At 38.9% G+C, this 27,973-nt stretch overlaps 1 protein-coding gene across 5 annotated transcripts in view; it reads right to left on the reverse strand.

The window, feature by feature from the left end:
• NUCB2 (nucleobindin 2) overlaps positions 1–21,263 on the reverse strand; it is a 71,510-nt gene extending 50,247 nt beyond the window's left edge. For 4 of the 5 annotated variants that reach the window (XM_073882867.1, XM_025894341.2, XM_073882869.1 and 1 more), the window contains exons 1-2: positions 21,136–21,263; positions 15,812–15,964 (exon numbers count right to left, since the gene is read on the reverse strand). The gene's annotated coding sequence lies outside the window, so the exon portion shown is untranslated. Of the gene's footprint in view, positions 1–15,811; positions 15,965–17,832; positions 17,980–21,135 lie in introns of all 5 variants that reach the window. The other variant, XM_073882866.1, reaches the window with a different exon arrangement.
• Positions 21,264–27,973: the final 6,710 nt, after the last annotated feature.

A 27,973-nucleotide genomic window follows, 5' to 3' on the forward strand; every position in this document is an offset into this window, starting at 1 on the left:
CATTACCTTGATCCCAAAACCAGACAAAGACCCCATCAAAAAGGAGAATTACAGACCAATATCCTTGATGAACATGGATGCAAAAATTCTCACCAAAATACTAGCCAATAGGATCCAACAGTACATTAAAAGGATTATTCACCATGACCAAGTGGGATTTATCCCTGGGCTGCAAGGCTGGTTCAACATCCGCAAATCAATCAACGTGATACAATACATTAACAAAAGAAAGAACAAGAATCATATGATCCTCTCAATAGATGCAGAAAAAGCATTTGATAAAGTACAGCATCCTTTCTTGATCAAAACTCTTCAGAGTATAGGGATAGAGAGTACCTACCTCAATATCATAAAAGCCATCTATGAAAAACCTACAGCGAATATCATTCTCAATTGGGGAAAAGCTGAGAGCTTGCCCCCTAAGGTCAGGCACACGGCAGGGATGTCCACTATCACCACTGCTATTCAACATAGTATTAGAATTCCTAGCCACAGCAATCAGACAAAAAGAAAGCAAAGGCATCCAAATCGGCAAGGAGGGAGTCAAACTCTCACTCTTTGCAGATGATATGATATTTTATGTGAAAAATCCAAAAGACTCCACCCCAAAACTGCTAGAACTCATACAGGAATTCAGTAAAGTGGCAGGATATAAAATCAATGCACAGAAATCAGTGGCATTCCTATACACCAACAAGACAGAAGAGAGAAATTAAGGAGTCGATCCCATTTACAATTGCACCCAAAACCATAAGATACCTAGGAATAAATCTAACCAAAGAGGCAAAGGATCTGTACTCAGAAAACTATAAAATACTCATGAAAGAAATTGAAGAAGACACAAAGAAATGGAAAAATGTTACATGCTTATGGTCTGGAAGAACAAACATTGTGAAGATGTCAATGCTACCTAGAGCAATCTACACATTCAATGCAATCCCCATCAAAATACCATCCTCTTTTTTCAAAGAAACGGAACAAATAATCCTAAAATTTGTATGGAACCAGAAAAGACCCCGAATAGCCAGAGGAATGTTGAAAAACAAAAGCAAAGCTGGCGGCATCACAATTCCGGACTTCCAGCTCTATTACAAAGCTGTCATCATCAAGACAGTATGGTACTGGCACAAAAACAGACATATAGATCAATGGAACAGAATCGAGAGCCCAGAAATGGACCCTCAACTCTATGGTCAACTTATCTTTGACAAAGCAGGAAAGAATGTCCAGTGGAAAAAAGACAGTCTCTTCAACAAATGTGTTGGGAAAATTGGACAGCCACATGCAGAAGAATGAAACTGGACCATTTCCTTACACCACACACAAAAATAGACTCCAAATGGTTGAAAGGCCTAGATGTGAGACAGGAGTCCATCAAAATCCTAAAGGAGAACACAGGCAGCAACCTCTTCGACCTCAGCCGCAGCAACTTCTTCCTAGACACATCGCCAAAGGCAATGGAAGCAAGCGCAAAAATGAACTGTTGGGATTTCATCAAGATAAAAAGCTTTTGCACAGCAAAAGAAACAGTCCACAAAACCAAAAGACAACTGACAGAATGGGAGAAAATATTTGCAAATGACATATCAGATAAAGGACTAGTATCCAAAATCTATAAAGAACTTATCAAACTCAACACCCAAAGAACAAATAATCCAATCAGGAAATGGGCAGAAGACATGAACAGACATTTTTCCAAAGAAGACATCCAAATGGCCAACAGACACATGAAAAAGTGCTCAACATCGCTCGGCATCAGGGAAATCCAAATCAAAACCTCAATGAGATACCACCTCACACCAGTCAGAATGGCTAAAATTAACAAGTCAGGAAACAACAGATGTTGGCGGGGATGTGGAGAAAGGGGAACCCTCCTACACTTTTGATGGGAATGCAAGCTGGTGCAACCACCCTGGAAAACAGCATGGAGATTCCTCAGAAAGTTGAAAATAGAGCTACCATACGATCCAGCAATTGCACTACCGGGTATTTACCACAAAGATACAAATGTAGGGATCTGAAGGGGTAAGTGCACCCCTATGTTTATAGCAGCAATGTCCACAATAGCCAAACTGTGGAAAGAGCCAAGATGTCCATCGACAGAATAATGGATAAAGAAGATGTGGTATATATACACAATGGAATATTATGCAGCCATCAAAAGAAATGAGATCTTGCCATTTGCAACGACGTGGATGGAACTGGAGGGTGTTATGCTGAGTGAAATAAGTCAATCAGAGAAAGACATGTATCATATGACCTCACTGATATGAGGAATTCTTAACCTCAGGAAACAAACTGAGGGTTGCTGGAGTGATGGGGGGTGGGAGGGAGGGGGTGGCTGGGTGATGGACATTGGGGAGGGTATGTGCTATGGTGAGCGCTGTGAATTGTGCAAGACTGTTGAATCACAGATCTGTACCTCTGAAACAAATAATGCAATATATGTTAAGAAAAAAAAAAGAAGAAGATAGCAGGAGGGGAAGAATGAAGGGGGGGAAATAGGAGGGGGAGACGAACCATGAGAGACGATGGACTCTGAAAAACAAACTGAGGGTTCTAGAGGGGAGGGGGTTGGGGGGATTGGTTAGCCTGGTGATGGGTATTAAAGAGTGCACGTTCTGCGTGGAGCACTGGGTATTATGCACAAACAATGAATCATGGAACACTACATCAAAAATTAATGATGTAATGTATGGTGATTAACATAACAATAAAAAATTTAAAGAGAAAAAAAATTATGATTCACCAAGTGGCAACAGCAACATAATCTTTACTGTCTGTGCATGGAACTTATCATAGCTATTCTTACTCCCATTTCTTAGGATTGAGTTTTTCCATTGTTGGCGCCTCATAAATTAATCGCCATTTTTAAAGGTCTTCGAAAATAATTAAATTATGATTTGGCATGGAAATAGTTATTGCATAAACACAGAAATGAAGCAGCTGATATTAATGAAGCAAATATTTGATGCTAAAGGAATAACAGCAACTTAAGCCTTCTTGTAAAGAACAACTAAATGCTTTACCTGACTTTAGACAGGAAGACACCACAAGTAGACAAAACTGTTACACTTTGTTACTGAGATGCAGTAAGGTTACCCTTGAGTAGCCAAACAATGCAAATGAAGATAGTAGAAACTAACAATGCCACCAAGAATTTTTTTTAATTATATGGAATACGAGGCTGATTTGATGGATTCATGCATGGCTAAGACAAACGTCAATTTGTCAGAAACTTGCTATGAATACTGAACAGAAGCTGCACGACTTCCATGAAATTTGAGGAAAAAACAAAGCTGAGTCAGTCTATAGAAAATGCTGACAAACCCGATGCTCTTTTATATACCTGAAAATAGTACACCAATGCTAAAGGCGCTAACAAAACTGATATCCTAAAAACAGGTTAGAGAGTAGCATATGTAACACTCTGTGTAACCTAGTGTTATAACTATAACACTATGCATAGACACCTACGGCCGAAAGTTGCTGCCATATTAAATTTTAAACCACAAAATAATTTCCCCAAAAATGCTATTGTATGCATAAAAGGGTGGGAGAGGGGTGATGGCTGAGCTAAAGGAAGGCTGGCTAAATCTGGTTTGAATGTCCAAGAGCCCTCCATAACCTGCTAAGCATATTAGTCCAGTTCTTGATACATTGTGAGGCCATGCATCTAATTATTTAAAGAACAGGATGCCTGCAAAGTAATACAACCTGATGTTATTCCTGATGCCATGTGTAGACCACTGCAATCCTCAGTGATTCAGTCAACAAACCACTGAAGAAGGGGTGGAGGAAAGAAAATATATCTGAAAACTTTCCTTTGTCACCTTTCAGAAGCACTGGTATCAAAGCTTGCGAAGTGTCAGAGGCTTAGAAGAAATTCCAGGCAAAGGGGTTTGAAGAATTTCCCAGAAGAAAATCACCCTCAGTCTCCATAGCATAAAGAACAATGTGCAGAAAAACACAGACGTTGACAAGTATGAATCAAGAAAGTGTTTCAAAAGAATCAGACTATGAATATGCAAAAGCCTTAAGAATACTTTAACCAATTTCATTATGTATGCCCAAAGTGATATGAGAAAAATCTCTATGTCTACGTGAACCTAAAAAATGCACTTTCATAAACATAACATGAAGTTGTGACAAAGCATAATGTCACAGTTTAATTGCCAGTATTTTTTTCTATATGATATGTATTGATGCATCTTAATATCAGTGAAGTCTTAGAGTCAATGAGACAGCCTATCTTGGGTTTTAAATCTACCATCTTCTTTCAGATTTTCTAGTTATTCTGCCTCTTTAATATTTATTTCCTCTTTCTTCCCTTTTTGTTTGTTTTTTATTAGTGGAGGATTTAAAAAATACTTTTTTCCTTCTAATACTTTCTAATCTTTTGGTATTTATTCCAGAAGTAATTAAGACAACTAACTGAAGTCTCTGAAGTCGAAAGCGAATTAAAACATTTACTTCTTTTTAAAAAAAATTTTTTGGGGGGCGCCTGGGTGGCTCAGTCATTAAACGTCTGCCTTCGGCTCAGGTCATGATCCTGGGGTCCTGGGATCGAGCCCCACATCGGGCTCTTTGCTCTGCGGGAAGCCTGCTTCTCCCTCTCCCACTCCCCCTGCTTGTGTTCCCTCTCTCGCTGTGTCTCTCTCTGTCAAAAAATAAATAAAATCTTAAAAATAAATAAATAAATAAATAAATAAATAAAATAAAAATTATTTTTTTTAATCCAGTATAATTAACATACCATGTTATATTAGTTTCAGGAGCAGAATATGGTGATTCAACAATTCTATGTATTACTCAGTGCTCATCATGGTAAATGTACTTTTAATCCTTTTTACCTATTTCACTCATCTCCCCACCCACCTCCCCTCTGATAACCACCAGTTTGTTCTCCATATTTAAGAGTCTGTTCTTTTGTTTGTTTGTTCTTCTGTTAAAACATTTACTTCTTAATAAGGGTTCAAGAATATTAACTGTTATAATAACAAAAGAAGTGGAAGATGTTCTAACACATGAGGTAGAAAAGTAATGATACAAAAATTTCTTTAAATACCAAGATAGTGTTAAATATGTCAGATATACATTTATAGATTTTTATAAACCTGATAATATGCAAACATCCGTACAAAATAAGGAGAGACAAGTATAAGGAGAGGTAATGGGAAGATGGGGAAATTAACCTACTTTTCTTCCAGTATCTGGTCAGTAAAAATGGCCTCCTTTCCTTTATCACCCTCTTCTTCCATAAGAAGAAAAGAGATCCAAAGAAGACTGTGGGTGGAACTGTGCTGAAACAGTAGACTGATCCAACCAGGACAGGCAGATAATTTATGCTCTAAAGTCAAATGATCTGAAATTTTAAATCAGGTAATCTCAAGACTGCATGGAAAGCATCACACCCAAGGGCATCAGAGCCTTAGGCAAAAATACAAAGCACAGTTCTGAAACCTCTTCTACCATTCAGTAGATACAAAATAGTTTCCCTAAATTTCCAAGTCCTAAAAGGAAGCTTATCTCTCTTCTCCTGTCTCCAACAAACCAAAATTCCCATTCACACAGAGATGGATTTTTGAACTATTGATTCATATCAGTAGTTAACCAAATTAACTTTACCTGGGGGGTGGGAGGGCGTGAGTGAGTGAGTGCGTGAGTGTGTGTGTGTGTGTGTGTGTGTATCAGAAAGTTTCCTGTTTTGATTGCAGGGAGAGATGCTGTTAGTGGTTAAAAAGAATGGTCATGGGTAAGAGGGGTGAAGAATACAGAAAACTGAGAGTAGCTTATTTCTTCTTTTCTTGTTTCTCTATTCCTCCTTCATCTACCTTTTTCTCCCTCTTTCAACCCTCTTCTTTTACTCTTCTTCATTTTAAATTGAAGTGTATTTCCTTAATCTATTGTATGTATTTATTAATTTAATCACTATTTATTAAGTACCTTCTATGTGCCAGATATGCTGGATACAAAGGTAAAAACAAGAAAGACATGGCCCCTATCCTTGTAGGCCTCCCAATCTACTCTAGAAGGTAGCCTATAAAATACACAATTGCAATTTCATACTACCCAAAGCAATATACACATTTAATGCAATCCCCATCAAAATACCACTAACATTTTTCAGAGCTAGAACAAACAATCTTAAAATTTGTATGGAACCACAAAAGATCCAAAATAGCCAAAGCAGTTCTGAAAAAGAAAAACAAAACAGGAGTCATCAAGATTCCAGATTTCAAGTTATACTACAAAGCTGTAGTCATCAAGAGAGTATGATAAGGGCACAAAAACAGACACAGAGATCAATGAAACAGAATAGAGAACCCAGAAATAGACCCACAACTATAAGGTCATCTAATCTTCAACAAAGCAGGAAAGACTACCCAATGGAAAAAAGATAGTCTCTTCAACAAATGGTGTTGGGAAAACTGGACAGCAACATACAGAAGAATGAAACTGGACCATTTCTTACACCATACACAAAAATAAATTCAAAACGGATGGAAGACCTAAATGTGAGACAGGAAACCATCAAAATCCTAGAGGAGAACACAGGCAGAAATATCTTTGACTTCAGCCATAGCAGCTTCTTACTAGATACATCACCATTGGCAAGGGAAACAAAAGCAAAAATGAACTATTGGGACTTGATCAAGATAAAAAGCAAAGGAAAAAAAGCACAGCAAAGGAAACAATCAACAAAACTAAAAGGCAGCCTATGAAATGGGAGAAGATATTTGCAAATGACAGATCTGATAAAGGGCAGTATCCAAAATCTACAAAGAACTTATCAAACTCAACACCCAAAAAAACAAATAACCCAGTTAAGAAATGGGCAGAAGACATGAATAGACACTTTTAGAAAAAAGACACCCAGGTGGCTAACAAACACATGAAAAGATGTTCAACATCATTCGGCATCAGGGAAATACAAATCAATATCATCTCATTGTCAGAATGGCTAAAATTAACAACACAAGAAACAACAGGTGTTGGTGAGGATGCAGAGAAAGGGGAAGCTTTGGGTTGAAGACCTATATGTAAGACCTGAAACCATAAAATTTCTAGAAGAAAACAAAAGCAGTAATCTCTTTAACATCAGTTATAGAAACATCTTTCTACATATGTCTCCTTTGACAAAGGAAACAAAAGCAAAAATAAACTATTGGGACTATACCAACATAAAATATTCTCACAGAGGGAAGGAAACCATCAACAAAATAAAAGGACAATCTACTGAATGGGAGAAGATATTTGCAAATGATGTATCCAATAAGGAGTTAATATCCAAAATATATAAAAACTTATACAACTCAACACCAAAATAATAATAATAATAATCCAATTTAAAAATGGGCAGAGGAGGGGCGCCTGGGTGGCTCAGTCGTTAAGCGTCTGCCTTCTGCTTGGGTCATGATCCCACGGTCCTGGGATAGAGCCCCACATCGGGCTCCCTGCTCCGCGGGAAGCCTGCTTTTCCCTCTTGCACTCCCCCTGCTTGTGTTCCCTCTCTCGCTGTGTCTCTCTATCAAATAAATAAAATCTTTAAAAAAAAAAATAGGCAGAGGACCTCAACAGATATTTTTCCAAAGAAGACACAGAAATGGCCAACAGACACATGAAAAGATGCTCAATATCACTGATCATCAGGGAAATGCAAATCAAAACAATGAGATATCACCTCACATCTGTCAGAATGGCTAAAATAAAAAACACAAGAAATAACAAGTGTTGGCGAGGATGTGTAGAAAAAGGAACCCTCATGCACTATTGGTGGGAATGCAAGCTGGTGCAGGCACTATGGAAAACAGTATGGTGGTTTCTCAAAAAAATTAAAAACAGAATCACTATATGATCCTATAATTTCACTGCTGGGTATTTATCCAAAGAACATGAAAACACTAATTCAAAAAGTTATATGCACCCTTATGTTTACTGCAGTATTATTTATAACAGCTAAGATATGGAAGCCACCCAACTATTGTCCATCCATTGATGAATGGATAAAGATGTGAGATATACACACCATGGAATATACACACCATGGAATATTACTCAGCCACAGAAAAAATGAAATCTTGCCATTTGCAACAACATGGATAGACCTAGAGGGCATAAGGCTAAGTGAAATAAGTCAGTCAGAGAAAGACGAATACCATATGATTTCGCCCATATGTAGAATGTAAGAAATAAAGCAAACAAACAGAAAAAAGAGACAAACAAAAAAAGACCCTTCACTATAGAGAATAAACTGGTGGTTGCCAGAGGGGAGGTGGGTGGGAGGATGGGTGAAATAGGTGAAGGGGATCAATAGTACATTTATATTGATGAACACTGACTAATACATAGATGTTGAATCATATTATACATCTGAAACTAATAGAACACTGTATGTTAATTATACTTGTTAAAAAAATAAAAAATTTAAAAAGGAAAAAAATAGTGAGTTTTTATACATGTAAGCCCCTTGACTATTTTGTTTATTTGGGGTCAATTGTTCTAAAACAGAAAAAAAAGGGAAATTGAAGCACTATTAGCAAAATAATTACTGAACTTTGTGCCTAAGTAGTACAAGGAAAAATTCCAAACCTTGCAAAAACACAAACATACTTTGTAGAAATAAATTCTTCACTTGCTCCTTATCTTGGTTGTAATATCACTAAAAGAGTGATTGAATCTAGATTCTCCTCCCTCCCAATTTCCATTTCCTGAATTTCAGTCTCTTCCTTGAAACTTTATTTCAGTTCACTTTCTTTACAGATACAGTGGCAACTGAACCACTTAACACGACAAGTATAAAGTATATTGACATAATATTTACAAAGAAAATTCTGGAAAGGAATAAAATAGTGATATATCTAAGTAAATTAAGGAAAGGCTAGTAGTTAAGAGGAAATTTCAAGATGGGTAACAAGTGGTTAAAAAAAACCAGATACATAAGGAGGGCAAAAGTGGGCCTCATGTGACAATATTGAATTTAAATGTACCTTGAGATGGATTATACTTTCACTGTGCTCACTCATCCCCCGCCCCCCTCTAAAATCCTGTTTGATTCCTACAGTCCCTCATGGTTCGTCTCCCCCTCTGACTCCCCCCCTTCATTTTTCCCTTCCTTCTCCTAATGTCCTCCACGCTATTCCTTATGTTCCACAAATAAGTGAAACCATATGATAATTGTCTTTCTCTGACTTATTTCACTTAGCATAATCTCCTCCAGTTCCATCCATGTTGATGCAAATGTTGGGTATTCATCCTTTCTGATGGCTGAGTAATATTCCACTGTATCTATGGACCACATCTTTATCCATTTGTCTGTTGAAGGGCATCTCGGCTCCTTCCACAGTTTGACTCTTGTGGACATTGCTGCTATGAACACTGGGGTGCATATGGTCCTTCTTTTCACTACGTGAAAAGGCACGTATTGCATGGAGCACTGGGTGTTATATGCAAACAATGAATCATGGAACACTACATCAAAAACTAACGATGTACTGTATGGTGAATAACATAATAAAAAAATTATAATTAAAAAAAGGAGATGTATTATACTTTCAACATAAATTTACTTCCTAATGATACCATCAGGATAACTTATGTCTTTTTAGTACCTTGTATAAGGCAAATGGCTCAATTAATGTTAGCTCTTTTTAACACATCCATAAGTTGTACAAGAAACATCTATTAAGCATTTATGAGTAATTTTATTTTATTTTTTTAAATTTTTTTTTAAAGATTTTATTTATTTACTTGAGAGAGAGAGAGAGAGCATGAGAGGGGGGAGGGTCAGAGGGAGAAGCAGACTCCCCGCTGAGCAGGGAGTCCGATGTGGGACTCGATCCCGGGACTCCAGGATCATGACCTGAGCTGAAGGCAGTCGCTTAACCAACTGAGCCACCCAGGCGCCCTATGAGTAATTTTAAAAAACTAACCAGACTTCTAAAGGAATTAGAAAAAGAAGAGCAAAGCCCTAAGTTAGTAGAAGGAAATAATAAAGATCAGAGCAGAAATAAATGAAACAGACATAGACACCAAAAGGGTTGGGGGGTGGGGAGAAAGATCAACAAAACCAAGAACTAGTTCTTTGGTAAGATTAACAAATTGATAAACCTTTAGCCAGACTCATCAAGAAAAAAAGAGGGAGGACTCAAATAAATAAGATCAAAAACGAAAGAAGAGAAATAACAAGCAACACAACAGAAATATAAAAGATTGTGAGAGTAGATGAAAAATTATATGCCAACAAACTGAACAACCAAGAAGAAGAAACCTGATAAAGTCCTAGAAACATACAATCTTCCAAAACTGAATCAGGAAGAAATAAAAAATCAGAACAGACCAGGGTGCCTGGGTGGCTCAGTCAGTTAAGCATCCAACTCTTGATTTGGGCTCAGGTCATGATCCCAGGGTCCTGGGATCAAGTCCCACATTGGACTCTCTGCTCAGCAGGGAGCCTGCTTCTCCCTCTGCCTGCCGCTCCCCCTGCAGGTGCTCGCTCTCTGACAAATGAATAAATAAAATCTTTTCAAAAATTTAAAAAAAAATTAAAAAGAGTTAATACCTATTCTTAAAAAATAGAAGAGGAAGGGGGTGCCTGGGTGGTTCAGTTGGTTAAGCATCCGACTCTTGATTTCAGGGTCACGATCTCAGAGTTGTGAGATCAAGCCCCGTGTCGGGCTCCACGCTCAGTGGGGAGTCAGCTTGAGATTCTCTCTATCCCTCTCCCTCTGCCTCTTCCCCTGCTCTTTCTCTCTCTCTCTAAAGTAAATAAATAAATCTTTAAAAAAAAGGGGGAGGACACCTGGGTGGCTCAGATGGTTAAGTGTCTGCCTTCGGCTCACGTCATAATCCCAGGGTCCTGTGATTGAGTCCCACATTGGGCTCCTTGCTCAGCAGGGAGCCTGCCGTTCCCCCTGCTTGTGCTCTCTCTCTCTCTCTCACTCTCTCTGGCAAATAAATAAATAAAATCTTAAAAAAAAAGAACAAGTAAGAAAAAAACAGAAGAGGAAAGAAAACTTTGAAATTCATTCTATTAGACCAGCATTACCCTGATACCAAGGCCAGACAAAGACACTCTTAAAAAAAGAAAACTACAGACCAATATCCCTAATGAACAAAGGTGCAAAAATCCTCAACAAAATAGTAGCAAATCAAATTCAACCATACATTAAAAGGATCATTCACCACTACCACGTGGGGTTTATTCCAGGGATACAAAGATGGTTTAATATCTGCAAATCAACCAACATGATACACCATGTTAAAAAAAAAAATGAAAGATAAAAACCATACGATCATCTCAATAGATGCCAAAAAAAAAAAAAAAGCATTTGACAAAATTCAACATCCATTCATGATAAAAATTCTCAACCAAATGGTTTTAGGGGGAACATACCTCAAAATAATAAAGAACATATATAACAAACCCTCAGCTAACATCATACTCTATGGTGAAAAACTGAAAACTTTTCCTCTAAGATCAGGAACAAGACAAGTATGTTCACTCTTGCTACTTTTAGTCAACATACTAGTGGAAGTTCTAAGCACAGCAATCAGACAAAAAATGAAAAAAAAAAGGCATCCAAATTGGTAGGGAAGAAGTAAAACTGTAACTAGTTGCAGGTAACATGGCACTATATGTAGAAAACCCTAAAGACTCCACCAAAAAACTATTAGAACTAATTAATGAATTCAGTAAAGCCGCAGGATACAAAATTAATATACAGGAATCTGTTGTTTCTATACACAAAGAAGAAAGAGAAATTAAAAAAAAACATTTACAGTTGCATTAAAAAGAATAAAATTCCTAGAAATAAATTTAACTAAGGAGGTAAAAGAACTAAACTCTGGAAACTGTAAGAAGACATTGATGAAAGAAATTGAAGATAACATGAATGGAAAGATATACCATGCTTATGGATTAGAATTAATATTGTTAAAATGTCCATACTACCCAAAGCAATCTATATTCAATGCAATCCCTACCAAAATACCAATAGTACTTTACACAAAACTGGAACATAATCATAAAATTTGTATAAACCCACAAAAGACCCTGAATAGCCAAAGCAATTTTTTTTTTTTTTAATTTCAGAAAGATAGAGAAAGAGCACAAGCAGGACGAGGGGCAGATGGAGAGGGAGAATCCCAAGCAGACTCCACGCTGAGCACGGAGCCCCATGCAGGGCTAATCCCAGGACCCTGAGATCATGACCTGAGCCAAAATCAAGAGTCAGATGCTTAACCAACTGAGCAACCCAGGCACCCGCCAAAGCCATCTTGAGAGAGAAGAACAAAGCTGGAAGTATCACAATCCCAGATTTTTACGCTATAATACAAAGCTATAGTAATCAAAACGGTATGGTATTGGCACAAAAATAGACACATAGATCAGTAGAACAGAATATATCTGCCTTCAGCTTAAGTAATGATCTCAGGGTCCTGGGATCAAGGCCCTCATCAGGCTACCTGCTCAGCAGGGAGTCTGCTACTCCCGCTCCCTCTGCCCCTTCCTGCTGCTCTATGCTGCCTCTCTCTCCCAAATAAATAAATAAAATATTTAAAGAAAAGGGGAAAAAAGGATACAGAGCCCAGAAATAAACCCATGCTTATATAGTCAATTAATCTACAACAGGGATGTCTAGGTGGCTCAGTCAGTTAAGTGTCTAACTCTTGATTTGGCTCAGGTCATGATCTCAGGGTTGTGACATTGAACCTCAGGTCAGGCTTGTGCTGAGCGTGAAGGCTGCTTAAGATTCTCTCTCTCCCTGGGGTGCTTGTGTGGCTCAGTTGGTTGAGCAGCCAACTCTCAGTTTAGGCTCAGGGCATGATCTCAGGGTTGTAAGATCAAGCCCCACATCAAGCCCTGCATCGGGTTCCCTGCTTAGCAGGAAGTCTGCTTGAGATCTCTCTCTCTCCCTCTCCCTCTTCTCCTCCCCTGCTTGTATGCATGCATTCTCTCTCTCTCTCTCTCAAATAAAAAAATAAATAGTAAAAAAAAAAAAGATTCTCTCTCTCCCTCTCCCTCTGCCCCTAACCCCCGCTTGCATACTCTCTCTCTCCCTCTTAAAACAAAACAAAACAAAACAAAACAAAAAACTAATCTGTGACAAAGGAGACAAGAATATATAATGGGGGAAAGACAGTCTCTTCAATAAATGGTTTTGGTAAAACTGGACAGCTATATGCAAATGAATGAAACTAGACCATTTTCTTATACCATACACAAAGATAAATTCAAAATGGATTAAAGATCTATATGTGAGACCTAAAACCATAAATATTCCTAGAAAAAAAAAAACAGGCACTCTTCTGACATCAGCCTCAGCAATATTTTTCTAGGTATATGTCCTTTGGCAAGAGAAACAAAAGCAAAAATAAACTATTTGGACTACATCAAATTAAAAAGCTGTTGCACAGTAAAGGAATCCATCAACAAAATAAAAAGGCAATCTACTGAATGGGAGAAGATATTTGCAAATGATATATCCAATAAGGAGTTAATATCCAAAATATATAAAGAACTCATACAACTTTCTAGCAAAAAAACAAATCGGATTTAAAAAAGAGCACAGGACCTGAACAGACATTTTTCCAAAGAAGACAGATAGATGGCCAACAGACACCTGAAAAAATGCTCAACATCGTTCATCATCAGGGAAATACAAATCAAAACCACACTGAGATATCACCTCACACCAATCAGAATAGCTAGTATCAATAAGAAATAACAAGTGTAAACCAAAATGTAGAGAAAAGGGATCTCTTGTGTGCTGCTGGTGGGAATGTAAATTGGTACAATCACTAAAAAAACAGCATGAAGATTCCTCAAAAAATTAAAAAAATGAAACATCACATGATCCAGTAATTCCACTGCTGGGTATTTATTCAAAGAAAATGAAAACACTAATTTGAAAAAACTATATGCACCCTTGTTTACTGCAGCATTATTTACAACAGTGAAGACATGGAAGCAACCTCAGTGTCCACTGATAGATGAATGGATAAAGAAAATGTGGTATATATCCTGGAATCTTACTCAGGCATAAAAAAGAACAAAATCTTGTCATTTGCAACAACATGGATATACCTAGAGGGTATTATGCTAAGTGAAATAAATCAGATGAAGAAAGTCATATCCCATATGATTTCACTTACATGTGGAATAGAAAAAACAAAATGGGGGCACCTGGGTGGCTCAGTCATTAAGCATCTGCCTTTGGCTCAGGTCATGATCCCAGGGTCCTGGGATCAAGCCCTGCATGGGGCTCCCTGCTCAGTGGAGAGCCTGCTTCTCCCTCTCCCTCTGCCCCTCCCCCTGCTCGTGCTCTCTGTCTCTCTCCCTCTCACTCTCGCTCTCTATCTCAAATAAATAATAAAATGAGGGGCGCCTGGGTGGCTCAGTCCTTAAGCGTCTGCCTTTGGCTCAGGTCATGATCCTCGGATCCTGGGATCAAGCCCCGCATTGGGCTCCCTGCTCAGCGGGAAGCCTGCTTCTCCCTCTCCCTCTGCTTGTGTTCCCTCTCTCACTGTCTCTCTCTGTCAAATAAATAAATAAAATCTTTAAAAATAATAATAAAAAATAATAATAAAATGAAATCTTTAAAAACTAAAAAACAAATAAAAAATAAAAAACAAAATGAATGAACAAACAAACAAAAATAGATTCATAAATCCAGAGAACAAACTGGTGGTCGCCAAGTAGAAGGGAAGTAGAAGGATGGGTAAAATAGGTGAAAGGAATTAAGAGATACAAACTTCTAGTTATAAAATAAATAATCATGGGGATGAAAAGTGCAGCACAGGGAATATAGTCATAATAGTGTAATAACTTCGTATGGTGATAGATGGTAAGTACACTTATTGGAGTGAGCACTGGGTAATATATAGAACTGATGAATCGCTATGTTGTATACCTGCAACTAATAACATTGTCAGTTATATTTCAATAATAAAAATATTAGTAATAACCAGAACAAATAATAAGACAGGAAAGCTTCTATAATGAATCACAGGCTAAAAGTAAAAAAAAGGAACATAATTTATTAGAAAGTTATTCATTTTGAAGACAATGATCAGACAAAGCTCTTCTGTGGCAATTACAGAAGCTTCTGCAAGTGGTTATCATAGCTTATAGATCTCAGAGATGAAAGAGAAAAAAACTATCCAGAGTAGGCAGAGACTGCTATTTGCCTGCCAATATCCAAATCGTCCCTTCCTTCTCAGTAACAAAAGCCCAGTTTTATTCGGGATAGCTATGCATCCAGCTACATTTCCCTGCTTCCCTGGTAACCTGAGCTTTGGTTTGGGAAGTCTCCTTAAAGGAAGAGGATCCCTCTTTGTCTTTGCCTTGCTGCCTGGAACTGGGTTGTGATGATTAGAACTCTGGCAGCTATCCTGGACTACAAGGACCAGTGCCACACCTTAGAAATGGCAAATCAAAGAACTGGGAAAAGCTTAGGTCCCTGATAACTTTATGAAGCTACTATACCTATCCTAGACAACCTACTTCAAGAATTATTTTACATGAGGGGCACCTGGGTGGCTCAGTCAGTTAAGCATCTGCCTTCAGCTCAGGTCATGATCCTGGGATCCCAGGATCGAGCCCCACATCGGGCTCCCTGCTCAGTGGGGAGTCTGCTTCTCCCTCTGCCCCTCACCCTGCTTGTGCTCTCTCTCTTTCTCTCTCACTCTCAAATAAGTAAATAGAATCTTAAAAAAAAGAATTATTTTACATGAGAAAATAAATATTGTGTGTTTAAGCCATCATTAAATCTGTTTTTACTTTTTGCTATCTTAACTGATCACTTACCTTCAGATAGGTAAAGAATTTTTATCTCCTTTTTACAGATCAGGCAACTGAGATCCAGAGAGGTAAGATGACTTGCACAATATCAAATTAGTGAAGAGGTGGGTCTTGGCTCCTAGGTCAATGCTTTTTCACTAAAAACTGACTCAACAAGTTCTAAATGTAAAAAAAAAAAAATGAAATAAAAACAGATTAAATATAAGCATAAATTTAGCCTTATTACAGTGGTAATGGCATATGATAGTATATATATTTCTCACATCCTACAAATAGAAAAAGTACCAAATTTTTATGATGTGAAAGGAGACTAAATTATATCAAAATCCAGTGGAGAGGGGAGAGAGAAATATTAAATAAACAGAATCAAAGACCACAATAAACAAAGATTTGGGTTTAAGATGCCAAGGCTTTACCATATCACTCCTCTTGTAAATAAGAAGAATTCAGACTAAAAGCTTATTTTCTTCAGCAATGAGACTTCAAGATATAGGTTAAGTTTTCTCCTGAGATTCTTAACTGAAATTTTTCTTAAAATCCTTAACTAGAATCTTTCTTTACTCTTACCACCACTTTAAAAAATTAACCTTGGCCCCAGTCTTAGTCACAGAGATCAGTAATAAAGCAAAATAGCTCAAATTTTCTTTTTTGAAACCCCACTACCTATCAAATACAAGGCAGTTGGCTCATGTGCAAACCCACTGGTGAACAAAAGGAATTATTTCTAAGCAGTCTATAAAGAAAATAAGCAAATAAAATATCTTCAGATTTTAAGAAGACATATATTTCTTTCTTTTTATGGTATATTAACATAAAATCATCTAAACAGGAGAGTGATCATGCACGTTATATGTAAAAAAAAAAGGCATATGACTTTTATTAACACAGCATGGTCAAAAATAAACAACAGATTGAATCCTTATCACTCCCATTTACTGGCAAGCTATTTGCCTCTCTGATTCTCAATTTTTCTGCCTATAAACTGAACTAATACATTTTCATAAGTTTTTGATTGGCTGAAAATAAGAATGAATACATGGTAATTAGCACAAAGCATGGCAATCATAAATGCTCAGTAAATATTAATGCCTTTTGTGTCTTGAAAATGAAATAGCTATATAAAGTAATAAAAATCTGTTCCGTAAACACGCAAAGTTATAGAACCTAAAGAGCAATATACCAGTTTGACATACAACCTTTAAATGTCATTTTTGGAAAGGCTGCATTAGAACTCTCCTCTGAGCATTGCCACAGCCAAAGTCCTGATGCAGCTGTAGGCCAATGACAAGAATACATTCAACAAAAGAGGAATACAATCTCTTCCTCCCTGGGATTAAAACAAGAGTCCCAGGTTTCTTTCTCCAAGGCACTGCCCTTGGCCAGGAAACCTGGGCTGGTTCTTTTTGCTGTCAATGTCATAATTCTAACTGTGAAAAGGAGCAGGGTGGAGAAAAATAAATGGCTTCTGAGTTTCTCAACGGCAGCAGTGATGAGGGAGACCAGTACCCCAGTACTCAACTCCATTTTTCCCTTTAAAAATGAGAGTCCACAGGAAAGCAAGATTCAAAGTAAAGTATCAGATGTCTGACCAGCTGAGCTGGACTCCAACCCTTCCATGAATCAAGACATTAGTATAGATATTCGGGTGCCTGGCTGACTCAGTCAGTGGAGCATGCAACTCTTTATCTCGGGGTTGTGAGTTCGAGCCCCACTTAGGGCATAGAGATTACTTAATTAAAAAAAATTTTTTTTTTTTTAATGAGAGTCCAAAGGAAAGTGAGATTCAAAATAAAGTATCAGATGTATGACCAGCTGAGCTGTATCAAGACATTAGTATAGATATTAATGTCTTTGATGTACATATCTGTAGAAAAGGACACCAACTAAGGACACCATCATATTGCCTTTTTTCAATCTTAATTGGTTACAGTATCCTTGATAATAGGCTTACTTAATGAAAGCAGATACTGTTTCTCATCTGTATCACTCAATAAACAAATGTATTAAAATTACAATATCTTGGGCACCTGGGTGGCTCAGGTGGTTAAGCGTCTGCCTTTGGCTCAGATCATAATCACAGGGTCCTGGGATCGAGCCCCACATCAGATTCCCTGCTCAGCGGGGAGCCTGCTTCTCCCTCTCCTCCTGCTCCCCTGCTTGTGCTCTCTTGCTCTCTGTCAAATAAATAAATAAAATCTTTAAAATAAATTTAAAATTACAATGTCTCCATTATTCATATATACTGTACTTTGGATAACTAAAATACAATATGCCAAAAAGCTCTGCCAAATTTAAAAAAAAACAATTAAAAAATTTTTTAAAAAGCTCTGCCAAAAATAAAAGCATGCAACTGCTATCTCAATTTCCACTAGGTTGCTTTAAAATTTTTAAAACAGAATTCTGGGACCAGAAATGATCTCAGAGGTAGTTTGGTTCAGACCCAACTTTTACAAAAGGTTATAAAGCATAAGGAAGCTAACTGACCTGGCCAAAACTATTTGACAGAGCCAGGATTGGAATCTGGCCATCAAATTCAAATCAAGAATAATTTTTACCATTTCATGTTTTTTTTTAAACTTTGGATTGAAAATCAATAAGCGATTGAGATTTTTTTCCTTAAATAAATTAATTGAAATTGTTAGGAGTCTGTTTTTTAAAGTCTATAAGCTAATTGCACATATCCAACATAAAAACAACAAATGTCCCCCTTCTAGACCTTCAGATATTTAGAAAGAGTTAATCACCTATCATACCAAATACAGTCAACTCAATTACTCACGATACTTAAAAGATTATCCACTTCAGGGATTACTTTCAATGCATGTTAAAATCCTATATTTGATTCCTCCAGCTACCCAATACTTAAAAGGGTATTTTCCTCATTCACCAAAAGGGCCCTTAGAAAGTAGAAAGCAACTTAAATATTATTCTAAATAACAAAATTAATTGGATATATCTATAGAGATATACAACATATCCCCAAACAAAAAGACACTGGTATTGATTATGCTACTGATAGTCTATATTAGCAACCATGATTAATAACTAGTGTTTTGAAAGGTACCCTCATTGTTTTCATTGTGCATTTCGTTTTAACTGGTATTTACAGGGCACAAACCAACTTGGCAAAAGTTGAATGGTAAGTACCGATGGGCAGATTAAGGTGAACAGAGCAGGGACTTAGGCCATGCAAGATGGGTACATTAAGATTGCTGGAAGAGAGGGCGCCTGGGTGGCTCAGTTGGTTAAGCGATTGCCTTCAGCTCAGGTCATGATCCTGGAGTCCTGGATCGAGTCCTGGATCGAGTCCTGGATCGAGTCCTGGATCGAGTCCTGGATCGAGTCCTGGATCGAGTCCCACATTGGGCTCCCTGCTCAGCAGGGAGTCTGCTTCTCCCTCTGATCCTCTTCCCTCTCATGCTCTCTATCTCTCATTCTCTCTAGCTCAAATAAATAAATAAAATCTTTAAAAAAAAAAAAAAAAGATTGCTGGAAGAGAACAGCACTAGTAACCACAAGGAGGCGGAAATGAATTTTTCACTAGCAAGTTAGACCGGATCATGGAGAGTTTAGAGAACAAGATGAGAAACAGGAGTTTCCATGTTCACCCCAATCACAAGAGTAATAGTATTTGAGATTTCTCATTCTAAATTTCCTTTTTTTTTTAATTTTGGGCCCTATTAACTGAGGAACATTTGTTGAGACATTTGTTCAGCATTTATTGAACTTGCTGATCAAGTTTTATGAAACAAGAACTCGCATTCAACTTCAATCAAGATGAATCCTGAGATAATATCTATGAGGGACAAGATGCAAAAATGTATATATTGCCTAACTATTCAACAGAATTCACCAGGGAAGGCCCTAAGAAACAAAAATTTAAATAAATCATAAAAGAATCTATAGGTTTTAGGATCCAAATCTATTATACCTATAGTCATTCAACTTTTAACTAATTCCTTAAAGCAAATGTTTCCTCAATTCTTTCAATTCTTACAGGGCAAGTCCAGAATCTCCTTCAAACTATCAGAAATATTTGCATCAGTTCCAAATCTATTAACCATACTACTTTTAATAAATTCCTTAAAGCAACTCTCTCAGCATATTTTTTTCCGATTCTTTAGAGAAAGTCCACAATCCCCTTCAGACAGAATTGACTATCAGAAATATTTGCATTTAACCTCCTTCTTCCCCTTCCCCCCTTTTCAGCCAAGATAATAGTAAGTGGTTTGATGTTCATATTCATCCATGGATTTAATAGCATTAATAAAAGGCTTAGATGGGAGCACTTATTCAATTGTGTAAATGTATATTATCCAATTTAGGAGTTTAGTGGACACTCTGAGAATCTCAAGAGGTTCTGTCTCCCAGAAATCAGAATAATGGCTCAAGGGTCATGTTCATATTTTCTCCCTCCTTCTTTCTCTCCCTCTTTCCCTGTTCCTGTCTCTGTCTCGATATTATAAAATATCTGGATATTGTGGGACGCCTGGGTGGCTCAGTCCGCTAAGTGACTGCCGACGGTTCAGGGCATGATCCTAGAGTCCTAGGATCGAGCCCCATGTCCCCATGTCCGGCTCTTCTCCCTCTCCCTCTGCCTGCCGCTCCCCCTGCTTGTGCTCTCTCTCTCTCTCTCTCTGACAATAAATAAAATCTTTAAAAAAAAAAATCTGGATATTGTAAAATAATCGCCACCCAAGACCAATTGCCAGCACCGACCAGAACAGTAACTACATTTGTTCGCGGAGTTACCATTTAGGAAGTGCAACAAGGAAGTGGGAGTACTATCTCCGAAACAGAAAGAGCTAGTCTCACAGCAATTATTTCTCACTTAAGGGAAAACAATACCACAGCTGACACGAACTTTCTCTAAGTGTCAAGGATTGCGGGGTTAACAGACAGGCAGAAGAGCAGGATTCGCCGGCCTAGTTTTGCTTGACCGCGCCGGGGGTTATGTGCATCAGCAGGGAACTGGTGGGTACACCCCCCTTCGCAGTGGGCACCTCTTTCGCCCAACGACCTGCCAAGGCGAGGCTGGACCCTGTCGGGGTCTCGGTCCTGCGCTCACCCACGCCTGCTCCCGGCCAAGAACCTACCACCTTCATCTACCCCAAAGAAAGCTTGAGTGCCCTGCTGCGAGTGGAGTGGAAAAAGGGACCCCACGCTTCAGGTTGCAACTGGAAGCGCCCCTCCACCGGTGCCCGCCCACTGCGGTTTCCCCCGCCATTCTCCATGCAGGGTAGGGCAGGCGAAGCCCTGAGCCCTATCTCAGGACCCGCTCCAGCCTCCCGCCGCGCTGATCCGCACCCACTTCGGGCCCCCGGCCTTACCAAGCCGGGTCTCGGCGCTCGAGGCTCCGCCTGCTGAATGCACGCAGTACATAAACCTGTCTCTCCAGCCCCCCGCCCGCGTTTTTGCTCTGGACCTCTGTTGACCGCGCGCTCCCGCCTCTTCGCTGCCTTGGCGACAGCCCCCGCCCCTCCGACAGCCTCTGATTGGTCCGATTAGGATCGCGGAAGTTGCCGATTGGCGGGGCGGAGACGAGGCCGCTCCCGCTGGCTGAGAGGCGGGCGGCGGGGAACGGGAACGCGAAGGAGCTTGGGGGAGCCTAAGCCAGGAGGGACGTGGCGCTCTGCGACGCGGGCGGGGAAGCCGCGCCCCTTCCTTCTCTAGCTTTCATGGAGAAGCCTGCGAAGCTGGAATTTGGGCGGGTGAGGTGCTGTCCCGGGATCGGGACAAAGCCCCAGGGATCGCTTCCCCCTTGGCCGCTGGCCTGCGCCGGCAGCGCTCAGACCGATCAGAGATAGGCTGTCAGGCCCATTTTCGCCTATAGGCCTCGCTCGGGGTGACACCCCCGGCCTCCTCGCGGCGGGAATCTTTTCTGGTATCCGCATCCTCACCAACCGCGGTGGTGCATGCAGGGCCCTCGGCCACCGAGCTTGATTGCTTTTTACTGCCCCTTCTCCCATCTCTCACACCCTTCTGCGCACATTATCTCTTCTCTCTACAGCCAACCGCTCCTAGAATTACTCCACTCCCCCTCACTTTAAAGGTGGGAAAACAGGCTCAAAGATATAAGTGGTTCGAGGGTTAGAGAAGCTTTTGGACCCTCGAGGCTGATTCCAAAGCATGTCTGCCAAATAATAGTACCGCCCAAAACAAGTTTTCTAGCTTGCAAAAAATGGTATCTATCTCAGAGTTGTTAGTGAAGATTAGATGAGTAAAACATTGCAGAAAACCAGTACAGAATCTGCTGCATGTATGTTAATCATGGTTGCTTCTATTTACCAGGAAATAAAGGCGGGTAGTAACTAACTGCACCAGTTTAGAGCCAGACTGCCTACGTTGCAAAACCGGATTCAGTTTACCATACCAACTCCAAGTTACTTAAGTGCTTTGTGCCTCGGTTTCCTTGTCTGTAAAATGGGGATGATAATTGTACCCTCCCTCCTTACAGCATAACAATTAGTAGAAAAGCGACTGGCACACACTAAGTGCTCAATAAATGTTAGCCATTCTTACCTTAGTGGCTGAGCTAGGACTATAATTCAAGTCTTTGGACTTCAAGACCAGTAAACTTTGCTCCTACAGACTTCTCATCGACATACTTAACAGTGCCTCAAACCTTTTTAAGATTCAGTTAGAAACACTTGTCCATTTTCTTTAAGTCAAAATCTTAAACTATCTCCCTTATCATCATCAAAGTCTTAGAACGTTGTGATTCTGCCTCTAATGAAGGTTTAATGGCACAGGCAAATGTAAGGAAAACAATCATGTTCTGGTCCAATGGATAGATTGAAGAGCAAAAGCACTAGAGTAAGAATATTCAAGAGGTGATGGTGTAGGAGCACTGAATTTCAATTTGAAGAACATGGGAAATATTATTGTATATTGGTTATGTAACATTAATAATCAATATTAGTGTCAGATCAGGAGACAATACCACATCCCAACACTGGAAAACACTAAACTGTAAATACATCTTCCACATTTTTTTTAAGATTTTATTTATTAATTTGTCAGAGAGAGAGAAAGAGCACAAATGGGGAGTGGCAGGCAAAGGGAGAAGCAGGCTCCCCAATGAGCAAGGAGCCAGATGCAGAATGCGGGATTTGATCCCAAGACCTGGGTCATGACCTGAGCCAAAGGCAGATGCTTAACCAACTGAGCCACCCAGGCAACCCCATCTTCCACATTTTTTTTAAAAGATTTTATTTATTTATTTGAGAAAGAGAGAATGAGAGACAGAGAGTACGAGAGGGAAGAGGGTCAGAGGGAGAAGCAGACTCTAGGAGCCCGATGCGGGACTCGATCTGGGGACTCCAGGATCATGACCTGAGCCGAAGGCAGTCGCTTAACCAACTGAGCCACCCAGGCACCCTTTATCTTCCACATTTTTATTACCTATTATCTCCCAGAGAACCAAACACATAGTGCCTGATCCAGGCACTAAGATTTGGGATAGACCATTTAAGGGGACACCTGAAAGATCTGGTAGTAATGTATCTAGATTATTTATAGTAATCTAATGGAGATGAATAATGGAGAATAAGAAAATTGGATTAATCCAATAACAAGAGGAAAAAGATAATGTACACCAGTGTGGTAACTGAGATGTCAGCATTATTCTCAACAATATTCTGGCATGAACAAAAAAGAAGACAAGGAAGACAGGGCAAACAAAGATTAAACAGCAAGATCCAGAATTAGGAGAAATTGCTGAGGAAAATATTTCAGAATGTCATGTTCATATAAAGCAGGCAATAGCATCTCTTGTACTAATAAAGATTGTTTTGTGGTAGGGAAACATAGAGATGTTGATAATGAGCCCTGGAAACATGCTATGATCTGAGAGACTAATAAGGAAATGTTACTTAATAGGTAATACCAAACTTGGGGAGTTTAGCTCTGATGGGGAGGAGAACTGGAGAACATACAATTATTACATCGTACAAGGGAAAAAACAAGGTTTTGGAGTCAGAACAGGATTCCATCCTGTCTGCATTAAAAACCCAGCTCTATATTAACTGAATTTCCTCTGGAAGTTACTTAACCAGTCTCCATAGCATGGTTTCCCCATTTCTAACATGGAGGCAATAATGGTTCCCCCTCATAGAGTTCTGAGGGTTAAATGAGTTTATATTTGTAAAGCAGAGCAGTGCCTGGCGTACAGTAATTGCTATATTAACATTTGATAAAATATTGGTTTCAGTTTCTCCATCTGTATCCTGGACTTACTGTAAGGATTCAAATGATGTATATAAAGTGTTAGAGAGGAGATGCTCAATAGATATATTTCTCTTCCCCTCCAGTACCCCTAACCTCCGGACTGATACCTTTGAATCCCTCTCTGATTACCACTGCCACTGCCATCGAGGGGCTATTGCTCGCAGTCTATGCAAGGATAAAATATCTTTTCTTGATTTCCCTTGGCTCAGAGGAGAAACTCAAAATGAGTTTACTGGAAGCCAGGAGAAAATAAAAGGGAAACAACTCTAAAGAAACAGCTGATGTAAAGCCTGCCCCATAGTACATCTCTTGGTACTTTGGGCAGAAAAAAAAAATGATGTCAAGGAGATTCTGGCTTCCTAATACTTCAGTTCTCCCCCTTCTCACTTCTTCTAGGATCCCATAGAGCATCAACTGGCCAAGTTCTTCATTGTCTTCAGAAGAAGAGAGAGGGAGGCAGGGGAGTATTTACTGACAAGAGACAGTAAGTAATCAGAACAAGAAAACTCAACAGTACACTCTGCATGGGAGCCAAGACTTACTCATTTTACTAAGGTTTAGATCAGGGGTCAGGAAACTGTGGCCCTTGGACCAAATCAACCAACTGCCTGTTTTTGCAAATAGTTTTTGGGAAACAAAGCCGTACTCAACAGTCACACTCACTTGTTTATGTGCTGTCCCTGGTTGCTGTTGTACTACAATGGTAGGGTTGAGTGGTTGTAACAGACTGTTTGGCCCTCAAAGCTAAAAATATTTACTACCTAGCTCTTTACAGAAAAAAAAAATTTTTTTTTGCTAACCTCTGATTTAGAAAATTCTGCCAGAAGCGTCTTTTCAGCATCCCCAGTGCAAAAAGTTTCACCTTTATTAAATCCTCTTCCCAGACTTTAATGTGCATACAAATCATGTGATGATTTTGTTAAAATGCAGATTGACTCAGTAAATCTACAATGAGGCCTGAGATTCTGCCTGCATTTCTAACAAACTCTACAGGATACGAGTTATCTCTAGATCAACTTGATTTCATCGGAGTTTTTTTTTCTTTATTGAAGTATAATTGACAAATAACATTATATTAGTTTCAGTGTACAACATAATATTTCAAAATCATATATTCAATATGTATATATTGTGAAATGATCACCACAATAAGTCTAGTTAACATCCATCATCACACATAATTACAAATTTTTTTCTTATGATGAGACTTTTTAGGATTTATTCTCTTAGTGGGGCAACTGGTTGGCTCAGTCAGTTAAGCATCCTACTCTTGACTTCCACTCAGGACCTGATCTCACGTCATTCTGATTAGGGTGGTAGGATGGAGCTCTGCATTCAGTGGGAAGTCTGCTTGAGATTCTCTGCCTGTCCCTCTACCTTTCCCCACAGCTCTCCATTGGGCCCCTGTGCTCGCTCACTCTCTCTCTAAAATAAATAAACCTTTAAAAGAATATTTACTCTCTTAGCAACTTTCAAAAATGCAATACAAAATTTTTTAACTATGGTCACCAAGCTATTCTTTATATCCCCAAGATTTATTTGTTTGACAGCTGGAGGTTTGTACCTTTTGATCACCTTCACCTATTTCACCCACTCCCCACCTCCTGAATCTGGCAACCACCAATCTCTTCTATGTTTGTTTGTTTGTTTTTTAATATTTTATTTATTTATTTGAGAGAGAGTGACAAAGAGAGGGAGCATGAGTGTGGGGGAGTGGGTGGGGAGAGGGAGAGGCAGACTCCCCACTGAGCAGGTAGCCCAATGCACGGCTCTATCCCAAGACTCTGGGATCATGACCTGAGCTGAACACTTAACCAACTGAGCCACCCAGGTGCCCCTGTTTTTTTTTTCTTTTTAGATTCCACATATAAGTGAGATCATATGGTATTTGTTTTTCTCTGTCTGACTTATTTCACTTTGCATCTTGCCCTCAAGGTCCATCCACACTGTTGCAAATGGCAGGATTTTCTTATTTTTATGGCTAAATAATATTCCATTGTATATAGATACCACAATTTCTTTATCCATTCATCCATCAGTGGATACTTAGGTTGTTTCCATGTCTTGGCTATTGTAAATAATCCTGCAATGAACATGGAGATGCAGGTAGCTTTACAAGTTAGTATTTTCATTTCCTTGGGATAAATACCGGTAGTGGAATTGCTAGATCAGATGGTAGTTCTATTTTTAATCTTCTGAGGAACCTCCATATTATTTCCTATGGTGGATGCACCAATTTACATGCCTACCAACAGTGTACAAGGGTTCCCTCTTCTCCACATCCTCTCCAACACTTGTTATTTGTTATTTTTTGTTTTTTTGATAATAGCTATTCTATGTGTATCAATGAGGTGATATCTCATTGTGTTTTTGGTTTTTTTTTAAGATTTTTTATTTATTTATTTGACAGAGAGAGACACAGCGAGAGAGGGAACACAAGCAGGGGGAGTGGGAGAGGGAGAAGCAGGCTCTCTGCTCAGCAGGAATCCCGATACAAGGCTCGATCCGAGGACCCTGAGATCATGACCTGAACTGAAAGCAGACGCTTAACTGACTGAGCCACTGAGGCACCCCTATTTTTGTGATTCTTGTCTTTGCTTTTGGTGTGAATTCCAACAAGTCATCACCAAGACTGATGTTAAGGAGCTTACCACCCACGTGGAAGTTCTTCTAAGAGTTTCATGGTGTCAGGTTTACATTCATGTGTTTAATCTATTTTGTATTGATTTTTGTTTCTTGTGTAAGATAGTGGTCCAGTTTTTCCTCTGCATGTTGCTGTCCAGTTTTCCCAACAGCATTTATTGCAGAATCTGTCCTTTCCCATTGTGCATTCTTCATAAATTAAGTATTGACCATATATGCATGGGTTTATTTCTGGGTGTTCTGTTCCATTGAGCCATTATGTCTGTTTTTATGCTAATACCATATTGTTCTCGTTACCACAGTTTTGTAATATAGTTTGAAATCAGGAAGTGTGAAACCTCTGGCTTTGTTATTCTTTCTCAAGATTGCCTTGGCTATTTGGGGTCTTTTATGTTTACATATAAATTTTAGGATTATTTGCTCGATTTCTGTTTTAAAAATGCCACTTGAATTTGCATTGAATCTGTAAATTGCTGTGGATAGTATGGACATTTTAACAATATTTGTTCTTCCAATCCATGAGCATGGGATATCTTTTAATTTATTTGTATCTTCTTCAATTTCTTTCATCCATGTCTTATAGTTTTCAGTGTATAGGTGTTTCACCTCCTTGGTTAAATTTATTTTCTAGGTATTTTATTATTTTTGATGCAGTTGTAAATGGGATTGTTTTCTTAATTTTTCTTCCCCATCATTTTTTATTATCAGTTCTCTCGTTATTTCTTTCCTCATTATCTAGCTTAATTTCTCTGATTAATCAGTAAAATAAGTCCCATATAAACATCAACTCCCTTATCTTTATTTCCTTGTATTGCTCTTACCTGAAAAAAAACCCAGCCCTGGATAAACCCAAAATATTCCTTTTCCTTGTCTCTACCAATGTAGTTCTATATTGCTGGACAAATATCATTAGACCCATGTCTCTAAATTCATGGTCACCAACCTTAGACAGACCCTAACCACTGCCCAGCAATCCTCCAATACTTCTCTAACATATTCTCTCTTGCACACTTTCGAAGGTCATTCCACACTTCTTGCTCCATAGACCTGCCATTCTTCCTTCCCACTCATTTTCACCTGACCCTAAGTCAGCTTTGTTGAGAGACGCCTTGTACAAGTTAAGGAAATTTTGTTTTAAAACAGGGTTTCTTCAAACTGAGTGTTACTGGAGTGGTTGGGGGTGGGAGGGATGGGGTGGCTGGGTGATAGACATTGGGGAGGGTATATGCTACGGTGAGCGCTGTGAATTGTGCAAGACTGTTGAATCACAGATCTGTACTTCTGAAACAAATAACG

Source organism: Callorhinus ursinus, unplaced genomic scaffold (genome assembly GCF_003265705.2).
Source record: "Callorhinus ursinus isolate GAN/ISIS: 27379988/994484 unplaced genomic scaffold, GSC_fseal_2.0 scaffold49, whole genome shotgun sequence".
In the NCBI taxonomy this organism is placed as follows: Eukaryota; Metazoa; Chordata; class Mammalia; order Carnivora; family Otariidae; genus Callorhinus; species Callorhinus ursinus.